The sequence below is a fragment of the Callospermophilus lateralis genome, unplaced genomic scaffold (assembly GCF_048772815.1).
Source record: "Callospermophilus lateralis isolate mCalLat2 unplaced genomic scaffold, mCalLat2.hap1 Scaffold_286, whole genome shotgun sequence".
NCBI classification, from domain to species: Eukaryota; Metazoa; Chordata; class Mammalia; order Rodentia; family Sciuridae; genus Callospermophilus; species Callospermophilus lateralis.
The window spans coordinates 1,521,171-1,531,456 of NW_027513546.1; the positions used below are offsets into that span (position 1 = coordinate 1,521,171).

At 33.5% G+C, this 10,286-nt stretch overlaps 1 pseudogene; it reads left to right on the forward strand.

Annotated features, from left to right (window-relative positions):
- LOC143386209 (cadherin-12-like) overlaps positions 1-10,014 on the forward strand; it is a 79,085-nt pseudogene extending 69,071 nt beyond the window's left edge.
- Positions 10,015-10,286: the final 272 nt, after the last annotated feature.

Here is a 10,286-nt window from a genome sequence, read left to right on the forward strand (position 1 = left end):
TTATGTTCAAAGCACAGTGCTGAAATGTCCCTTGAGTTTGCAGGGTGTGTGATATATTGCCATTTTCTGCTTTGGGTACCCGACTATAGTGCCCCTGGCCTACAAACCATGCATAGCAAATAGCTCTCTCTTCTGGATTATTCTTGAATATATATAAAATACATATATGGGTATATATATATATATATATATATATATATATATATATATATGTGTGTGTGTGTGTGTGTGTGTACTTTTCTAAAAAGGAGAGAAATAGTAGGGAATAAGTTGGTCTTATGTAAGCCTGTGAAAATTTATGTGAGAGTTATTTTCTTCAGGGCAGTACTATCCAAATAACGTTTCCAGATAAATGAATGTCTTTAATAGTTTCTATATGCTGTCCTAAGATGATTTTCTTTCTTCAAAAATATGTTCTTGATATTTTGTTGTTAAATATTTTTTAATTTAATAGTGGCACTAGCTAACAACATTAAGAAAACAAAATAAAAATTGACAATCAAATATTGATCCCTAAGTAATGTACAGAACTTTTAGGGGTGAAATTCTATGATTGGAGTACATTGGTCTGAGTCAAAAAAGTTAATTTTTCAGGATATGTATCAAGATTCTTTCTAAATTATCATATTCCATTGTCTAATGATGAATTATAAAAGTCTCATTTATGACAATTATACAAGGAAAATAAATTCTGTGCAAAGAGTTTGCACTATGGTAAGAAATTAAAATTTCAAATCCAGAATCCAAAATCCCTAATTTTGTTACTAATGCTGCACTGATACATAAATGCCAATAACAACTGTGATTCATCTATCCATTATTTAGGTATCTCTCTGTGTGCCCAAATATATGGGAAGGTAAATTGTAGTCCGGAGACTGGATTTAACCAGGAATAAAAACCAGAAATAAAACAAAAATCAAAAGCATCAGTTTAATAGCATCAGCCATATGATTAATATTTTTTACAATTATGGCAGGTTACCATAATTGAATATAACGTCTTCCTCTGCCAGATTAAAATTTAGTTCAAAAGCATGATCCTCTGATCAGCACACATCCTTTGTCTTTTCCCACACATGCTTCCTGAAATTAGTCTTTCTGGCACACAGCTAATGGATATGTTGATTCAAAAGTGCCTGGAAGCCATTCTGATTTTGTTTTGTTTTGTTTTTGGTGGAAAGGAATCCATATTCTTGTGCATGCTAAGTAAGCACTCTACCACTGAGCTGACTGTCTAATCACTTAAAGCCATTGTAACTTGCTTATCTATGTAGTGAATTATGAATGTAATAGTTTGGCTCTGAGAAATTACTTTTTGATTATTTTCAAATTTAAGAGCTTCTTACTGAAATATCAGGAATTTAACTAGACTATGTGCTACTTTTGGTGACAGTGAAGAACATTTTTTGAAATAGGGATTGTAATGCTTATTATGGAAATCTATAAAAACATATTTTTGTTCCTAACCAATGAAGGATAATTAACGTAACAACAGAAACAATATACACATTCTTTCTTTGTTTCCCATTGTTTTATACATGAAAATAAAACTCATTCTAACAAACAACAGTTCTAAAATTTTGCTATTTCTATCACTTTTAGATAATCAAATATTTGTTTCCAGTAAGCAGCTTCATGTTTAGGCTGGAAAGAATTTAATTCATCTAATTTAAAATGCAAACAAGTACATTTTAATTTCATTTTGCTTATTAGTGAGAATTTTCAATGCTGTTAAGCTTTTCAGTTTGACATATATTGATTTAGAATTAACCTGTGTCCTATAATTGAGCCTGCTATTAAAACCTGTAAACATTTAGAAAATTGTTTAAAAAAATTATGTGTGAGTAATTGGCCTGTTAAAATGAATTCAAAAAGTATAATTTCTGTAGCATACTTTATTAAATGGATTTATAAACCTGTTATGTAAAGTTCCTTTCAAAACTGATTGACTTCAAGTTTAATCTTAACTTTGTTTCAGATAATTCAGATAGTCAGTGCTGCAGATTGAGATCTTTCACCTGCTGGGCAGCAGTTCTCCTTTAGATTATCCCCTGAGGCTGCCATCAAACCAAATTTTACAGTCCGTGACTTCAGAAGTAAGTATAAACACTTAAAGATTTACCTTTTTCAAGTAGCTTTTTCAAAGGGCACACATAGAGGAATCAATACTTTTCCTAAAAGCATTCAATTTTGTAAAATAAAGAAATCCACATATGAGAAATTCAACATTGCCTAAATAGTAATAAGTTAAATATTTAATCTATATGGATCTATCTAGAAGGCCAATGTATTTCCACCATACAAAGGAATGTCTCTTAATGAGCCATGCATGTAAAAAGCTACCAGACAAATTGAAAGTTGTCCCTATCAAATATATCCTTTGGCTCCCATGCATATTTCTTGTACATACAAATAGGTAACTCTATAGTATCTGTTTTATTTTAATAACACTCAGTATAGCACTGGTTACTAATGTAGATATTGTAATCAGAATGATTCCCAGGCCATACCAAAATGGTTGACGCTCAGAAAATTGTACTAAACAATGAGAACTTCACCCTACTTGTATTAAATTCATGTATACAAAGTATAAAACATAATGGTTATAATATATTACTGCCACTATAATTTTAGTTATCCCCTCATATACCATGTTTACACTTACTTTCTACTACTATTCTCGCCAACATTGCTACTACTTCTGCTACTACTATTGCATGTGACACTATTATATCCACTACAAAAAAACATTAAGAATACTGGATTTCAGATGCTTCTCAATGTATGATAGGATTATGTCTCCATAAACTCATCGTAAAGTTGAAAATATACTAAATTGAAATTGCATATCATATACATACCCTACTAAACATCAGGGATTAGCATATCCTATCTTAAATGTGTTTAGAACAGTTTGTTAATCTGCAGTTGGTCAAAATCATCTAACAGATTGTCTATATTAGAATAAAGTTTGGAATATATCATGCAATTTTTAAATATCATACTAAAAATGAAAAGGGTAACAATTTCATACTATGGGTATGCTTTCATACAACATATGGACTAAAAATATTTAACCATGAAGTTGGGAACTGTCTATATTAAGGTTTATGTGTTCTCTATTAAGTAATTGCAAATTATAGTTTTGCTTTTTGCCTTTTTGTTTGTTTTTGTTTTTTGCTTTGACATTTTTATCTCTTAATTTTTTTTTGATTTTATAAATAAAGTGACCACTGGAGTTTAAACTTAAGGGGCACTCGACCACTAAGCCACATCCCCAACCTTATTTTATATTTTATTTAGAAACAGGTTCTTAATGTGTTGTTTTGAGCCTTGCCTTTGCTGCGGCTGGCTTTGAACTTGTTATTCCCCTGTCTCAGCCTCCTGAGCCACTGGGATTACAGGCATGTGCCACACTGCTCCTGGCTTCAAAATTTCTATATGCTAAAAAATAAGAATTAAAATGCCAATTTTTATAATATTGGGTAGTGAGAAGCTAAAGTTTTAATAAATTCTGTTTCTAGAACTAAGTACTTAAATTATAATGGGATGATAATGATGGTGATTATTGGTAGACGCCCAAGGATGTTTTGAGAAAACTGGGTTTGCTTTAAATAATTACAGAAAGAAATTGGAGTACCCATGTATTGTCACCAAAGAAAGTTGAGTGAGAATGACTGAAGAACAGCTGTACATGAAACAGCACCCCAAAGTTGAAGGATTTTATGAATAAAACAACCACATGTTTTATCATGAAAATGGTAACACTTCTGAGAACAGAAGTAGACAATATTTATAGTTTTCAGTTAGAGCAACTCATCTAAAATAGAGCTGTCCAAAACAAATCAGGTCATTATGTTCACACTATTTATAAATAAGCTAAAGGTATAGTAATTCAAATAGATTAATTTTATAAGTCATTGAAAAGTTTATGCAACAGTATAACATGTTCAGATATTCATTTTGGGAAGATCAGTCTTATGTAATATGGAAAAGACATGAGAGGGAGAAAAGATTAGTCCTGGCACCTTTGCATTATCATGTGAGACTGGCTGTGAAGATGAAGACAACAGGATGGAGAAAGAATTCATAGAGCCCAATGCAAGATGCCCTTGGTTTAATTCATGAATATAATGCAGACAAATCAGATTTCCAGATCATAAGATTGACGCTCATATCACTTACTCACTCTGAGTATCTGCTATGCCCCCCTAATTCATCTTTGTTGGAAGACCAAGATAATCATGATAATATGGACCAGACCCTCTGGTCTCAGGAGCAGTGTTTGCTTATAGACTGCACATATACCTGCTACAGAATTTAATGTCAATTATTGCTCTTCTTTACTGCAAGCTATATTTGTACACTTTTTAGGGTACAGAAAATGTTTTAAGTGGGGAAATGAGGTTTACTGTATCTTTTTTCTCTCACTATTGACAATGTACAATTTTCATGCAATCTATTTTCAAAAAATAATAAACTGAAAATAAATATTTTAAATATCCCAAAAGATTCTAGACACTGTGGTGCATTTCTGTAATTCCAATAGTTCAAGAGTATGAGACAGAAAGATCACAAGTTTGAGGTTCTGCAAACTAGCGAGACCCGTGTCAAAATAAAAACATAAAAGGCTGGGGAAGTAGCTGGGAGGTAGAACATTCCTTTGTTCAATCCTCAGTACTGCTACACAAATAAACCTATTAATTATTTTCACTCAGGTTACAACACTTAATCTTTGTTCCTTTTCCTCAGATTCATGTAGAAAAACATCAAGTGCTGAAGATTTTAGCATTGCTTCAACTAGTCTCCACTTTTCTATCCTTATTGTCCCCACAATCATTTGACATGTAAATTTAATTGGGAGTATCCTAGTAGACACCTGGCATTTTAAAGTTTTGTTTCTTAATTTTAAAGTGTTATGTCTGTAATAATAACAAAGTAATCTTACCAAAACAAACCCTGATCTTATCACATGTATACTTTGTTCATCAAGGTACTCCATTTTTCAGTAACTTCTGTTGGCTCCATTGAGTATCAACAAACAGTACAATGTAACATAATGGAAATGATAACATTTTTAACAGACTTATATTTTATTGAGTAATATATTTTTCTAATTTTTTAAATCTATTTTCAAGTGGGAATTATGAATGTTAATATATTGATAAATAATAAACTACATGTCAATTTATTTGTAAAAATAAAACATTTGGGGGGAGTTTATTGGAAATAATAATGAAGAGTTTTCAAATAAACTAAAATTTATGCTTTCATGAATAGAAACATATAAGAAAAGAGCAAATGAATGCAAAATAATATTTTCAATTGAAACATTAATTAAATTTATATGAAATGGAATTTTGGTGTCTTTTATTTCTACAAATATCACTACTATTAATTTTATTCAAGTTAAAATGATTTTCCTTTTTAATTACATTAAAGTGGTAATAGTTCATGATTTTCACAAATTGTTATGTATTTTTACATTTATAATTGGAATGTATTTTTCCATCTCTCTTTTTTTATCTGATGTGCAAGAGTGAAAGCATTTAAATACCTACACATGCATACACACACACACACACACACACACACACACACACACACACACACACTCATACCTGCAGTTGTCTGTTGGTATGTTAAGGATTAATTCCAGGACCCTAACACCCATAGAGTCCAAAGTTTTCAGAAATACAAATTTCTTATAAAGAATTTCATAATATTTACACATAATCTGTGCACAGCCTTCTGAAAAATTCAAATCATTTCTATGTTACTTATCATACCTAACACAATGTAAATGATACAAAAATAAACAGTCAATTTTACTCTTTATGTATAGCAATGGAAATTTTTTTCCATTGCTTGTTTTCTCAAATTTTCAATCCATGGCTATGGAATGTGTGAATATGGGGGGTCCGTATATAAACATGTTTATTTGTTTATGTATAAATGATCCATGTAAAACACAGGAAAAATCACAAGTTTAATCTGAAAGAGTCAATAGATTTTTTAAAAAATATTCTTTTTAGCTGCAGATGGACACAATACCTTTAATTAATTAATTAATTTTGTTTATGTGGTTCTGAAATAGAACCCAATGCCTCACATGCTAGGCAAGCAAGAACTCCACCACTGAGCTACAACCATAGCCTCCGTCAATAGATTTTTAATGAATTTTAAAGAATAGATTCTTATATAAGATATTCAACAGATTAATGCTTTAATTTTTTTGTTATGCTAATATGTGTGGAAATATTCTTTTCCTCAATGACATTTTCATATAAGAAAAGAAAAAAGAGTAACCCAACGACTTCTTTTCTCATAAAACCTTCTGTATTTTTTTCCAAATACGAAAGGTAATTCTTGTAGCAGACAAGATTAGTGTTTCCTCCTTCTTTAAGGATTATTTTTCTGGCAGCTTTCATGATGATATATGACATAACTAATATAAGGTTGCATTTTACCAATTCAAGAAGGTCTTCTTATACTTAGTGGATACCAACTTAAAGAATTGAAGTGAAACTCACAGTAACCATGTTATCTGAATGTCCTGTTTTGTAGACAACACAGCTGGAATTGAAACCAGAAGAAATGGATACAGCCGCAGACAATAAGAGTTGTATTTTCTCCCTGTTGTAATAGAAGACAGCAGCTACCCTGTCCAGAGCAGTACAAACACAATGACTATTCATGTTTGTAGGTGTGACTCTGACGGTACCATCCTGTCTTGTAATGTGGAAGCAATTTTTCTGCCTGTTGGATTGAGCACTGGCACTTTAATTGCAATCCTACTATGTATCGTTATACTTTTAGGTTAGTTTCAACATTGATCAAGTTCTCTCTCACACACTCCTATGTCTCTATCTCTGTCTGTCTCTCTCTCTTGAGCGGGCATGCTCTCCCTCTCAGTTTACCATGTAAATAGATTTTTGTTCAGTGAGCTGTCACTTCTTGTTATAATTTATCTATATTACAATATTTTATGAGATATATTTTTTATTTAATCCCTCATAAGTCACATAATTTAAAATATAAAACTGGATTTTCAAGTTTGTGGCCTTTGCAAAATGAGATTCTCTCTAAATATATCTATTTTTTGGCAACAATTTCTCAATTCATTTTATATTCTAGTAATTACTACAATTGAATAAAAGATCCTATAGTCTTCTAAGAAATGTACTAGGTGAACAAAAGGTCTCAAATTTTGAAAAGAGAAGAAAGAAAAGGGCAGTAAAGAAATAGAATATACAGGAATCCCCAAATTTTATTTTCTTCAGTTAAAACTGCCTTTCAGAAGCAATTCTTCTTCCAATTTTCCCACATCCCCTCACATCAAAATTTTAGCTATTCCTACTCTGAAGAAAACTGACTAAAATATCTAGGCACACAACAAAGGAAAAGGACTGAAGTAAAATGTGTTCACCATCTCTGTGATGGTGACTGTCAACCAATTTCAGGGCTTTGCCTCTCCCATCAACTGTTCAGCTTTTCTATTTCACTTTCTAATTTATTGCCATATTCACACTAGTACAGAGAGATTTCAATTTTAAAATCAAATTACAACAGATGCACTGCTGGGCACTGTGGGATAAGTTTGTATATGCATATTTTCCATTCAGGAAAAAATATTCTGAAAAAGATGAACACTTTCTAGTAACTATAGGATAGAAAGCAAAACTGTTAAACCACTTGTAGGAGGTAGAACATGGAGTAAGAAATTCGATGATACCTTGTGGGAACATGCCTTGAGTCAAATGTTCATGCTGTGTTGAATGATAAAGTTGTAGTCCAATTTACATGTGTATTATTAATTACATCTAAATAACTTTCATAAGCATAATGAAATATTATGTCCTTATAATTTATAATAAATAATTATTAGTATCTATTTGTGCTGTTGATATAAAACTTAAAAGAGCACATTCAAAAAAATTCTAACATCTGGAATTGAACATAATCAATTAGGTTTAAGTTCAAATCAAGTGTTCCTTTCTCATTCTGCTCATTTGTCTTGTGACTACTGGAATGCCAGAGTAATTCCATAGCAATTTAGCAGCTCTGCACTTTCCCTATGACTTAGGGAATCCCAAAACCTAGGAGACTTGTTTGATTGCCTAGGGAGAAATAACCGAGTTTCATCATGATGAAAGAACTCTATAGTTCTATGACAAGAGTCTTCCAAACTCTTCCAATAGAAGTAAAAAGGATTTTGCTCCCCTAATTATTTTTAATTGATTAAAATGAGAAGGCACATTGGGAGTGTATTGGTCTATTTGTATTGTTACCTTGAAACAGGGTAGCAAGTAACATGTCTGCTCATCATTACAAAGCCCTGAAATCTACCATGCACTCCTTCATTCTATGCTTCCTAATGCCTGCAAAATACCTGTGCTATTTTAGAGGCTGTGAATTCACTCGAACAGAGTAGTGAATATTGGCACTCTTCATCTTTCCATGGTGTCTGCTTAAATATCCACTATTCTTTGACTTCTGTAACCAATCACAGACTTCACTAGGTCTGCCATTTTCATTTCCTTTGTGAGTTGATGGGAAGCCCAAGAATTCAGTGTTACTTGATTTTCTTTTAGGTGGACTTCAGGGAAGTCTATAATAGTCTGCTTTACTGCCATGATGACTCCTAAACCAGTTTGCATTCAGGAATTCTCTATGAGGCTTTCAGTCTCTCACATACTCCCCAGGCAATCAAACAACAGTCTCTTAGGTTTGGGGATTCTCTAAGTCATAGGGAAAGTGCAGAGCTGCTAAACTTCTCTCAAAGTCTCAGTGTACAGAAGTCCTCCCTAGGTTCCATCCCTTCTTCCAATGCCCTGACTCTAATTTTGGAGAAAGTGAAATAATGTACTTTCATCATGATGTATTCTTCTCTTCTCTCTAGTTTTATGACAAGAGTCTTCCAGACTCTTCCATTGTAAATCAAAATGATTTTGCTCCCCTAATTATTTTTAATTGATTACCTCAAAAAATTATTTATTTCATTAAAAACACAAATTTCCAATTTCCAAATGAGAATACTACAATTTGGAAATTAACCATGATAATTACATCTTGCAGATGATGATGATATTTAAGTTTTTTTTTTTTTTTTTTTTTTGGTATCAATTCTTACAACTCTGTATGGTTAGAACATCCCCACCCCCACCCACCCCGGCATTTTTGTCAAACTGAAATCTAAAATATGGAAATATAAGGACAAAAATGATATTTTGAATAACTGTTCTGTGGTTTCTTGTTATCATTTCCAAATAAAGTTGTTGACTTCAGACAATGAGAAAAACATAAACACATACGTGCTCCTATTGATTGTAGTGTTTTTAATCTAAGATTGGAAACAGCATGCCTTGATCAATTTTAACTTTCTTGGAATGATAAATGACTCATCTGCCTTCTTTTCCCCAATTGCAATTTGTCTCCTCTCAGCCATAGTTGTGCTGTACATCGCATTGCGCAGGCAGAGGAAGAAGGATACCTTGATGACCTCCAAAGAAGACATAAGAGACAACGTTATTCACTATGACGACGAAGGAGGTGGAGAGGAGGACACGCAGGCCTTCGACATGGGGCGCTGAGAAACCCGACAGCAGTCGAAGAAAACAAAACCCGCAGGGATATCAAGCCAGACTCACTTTGCCTGCCCCGCCAGAGGCCCCCGGTGGAAGACAGCACGGACATCAGGGACTTCATCCATCAGAGGCTGCAGGAGCACGACCTGGACCCTGCTGCCCCGCCCTATGACTCGCTGGCCACCTTCGCCTACGAGGGCGCAGGGTCGCTAGCCAGGTCGCTCAGCTCCATTGACTCGCTCGCCACTGATGCTGACCAGGACTACGACTACCCGGCGGACTGGGGAGCGGGCTTCAAGGTCCTTGCTGACATGTTCCGTGAAGAAGAGAGCTACAACCCCGACAAAGTCACTTAGGGAGAGGCGGAGGCTAGGTGCAGAGGAGGAGAGATTTTTTAACAGGAGCAACACAAGTAGACATCAACGCACGCGCACACACACAGGCTTTATAATGCAGGATTCTTTTGACGATCTGGTTTCTAGCAAGTGGCTGTATTTATCACACTGTAAGTTTTGGTTTATTCTGTTGTCACAAGATAAATCCTATAATATGTACTTGCTTTGTTTTGTTTTGTTATTTCAGAAACACGCTGAGACAAGCTCAGGCCTATTAAATACGATTTACTGACATGACAACCTACAACGAAGATAGCTATGTGGCATCACGGTGGAAGAGTGTTAGATTTTTCTTAATTCCACT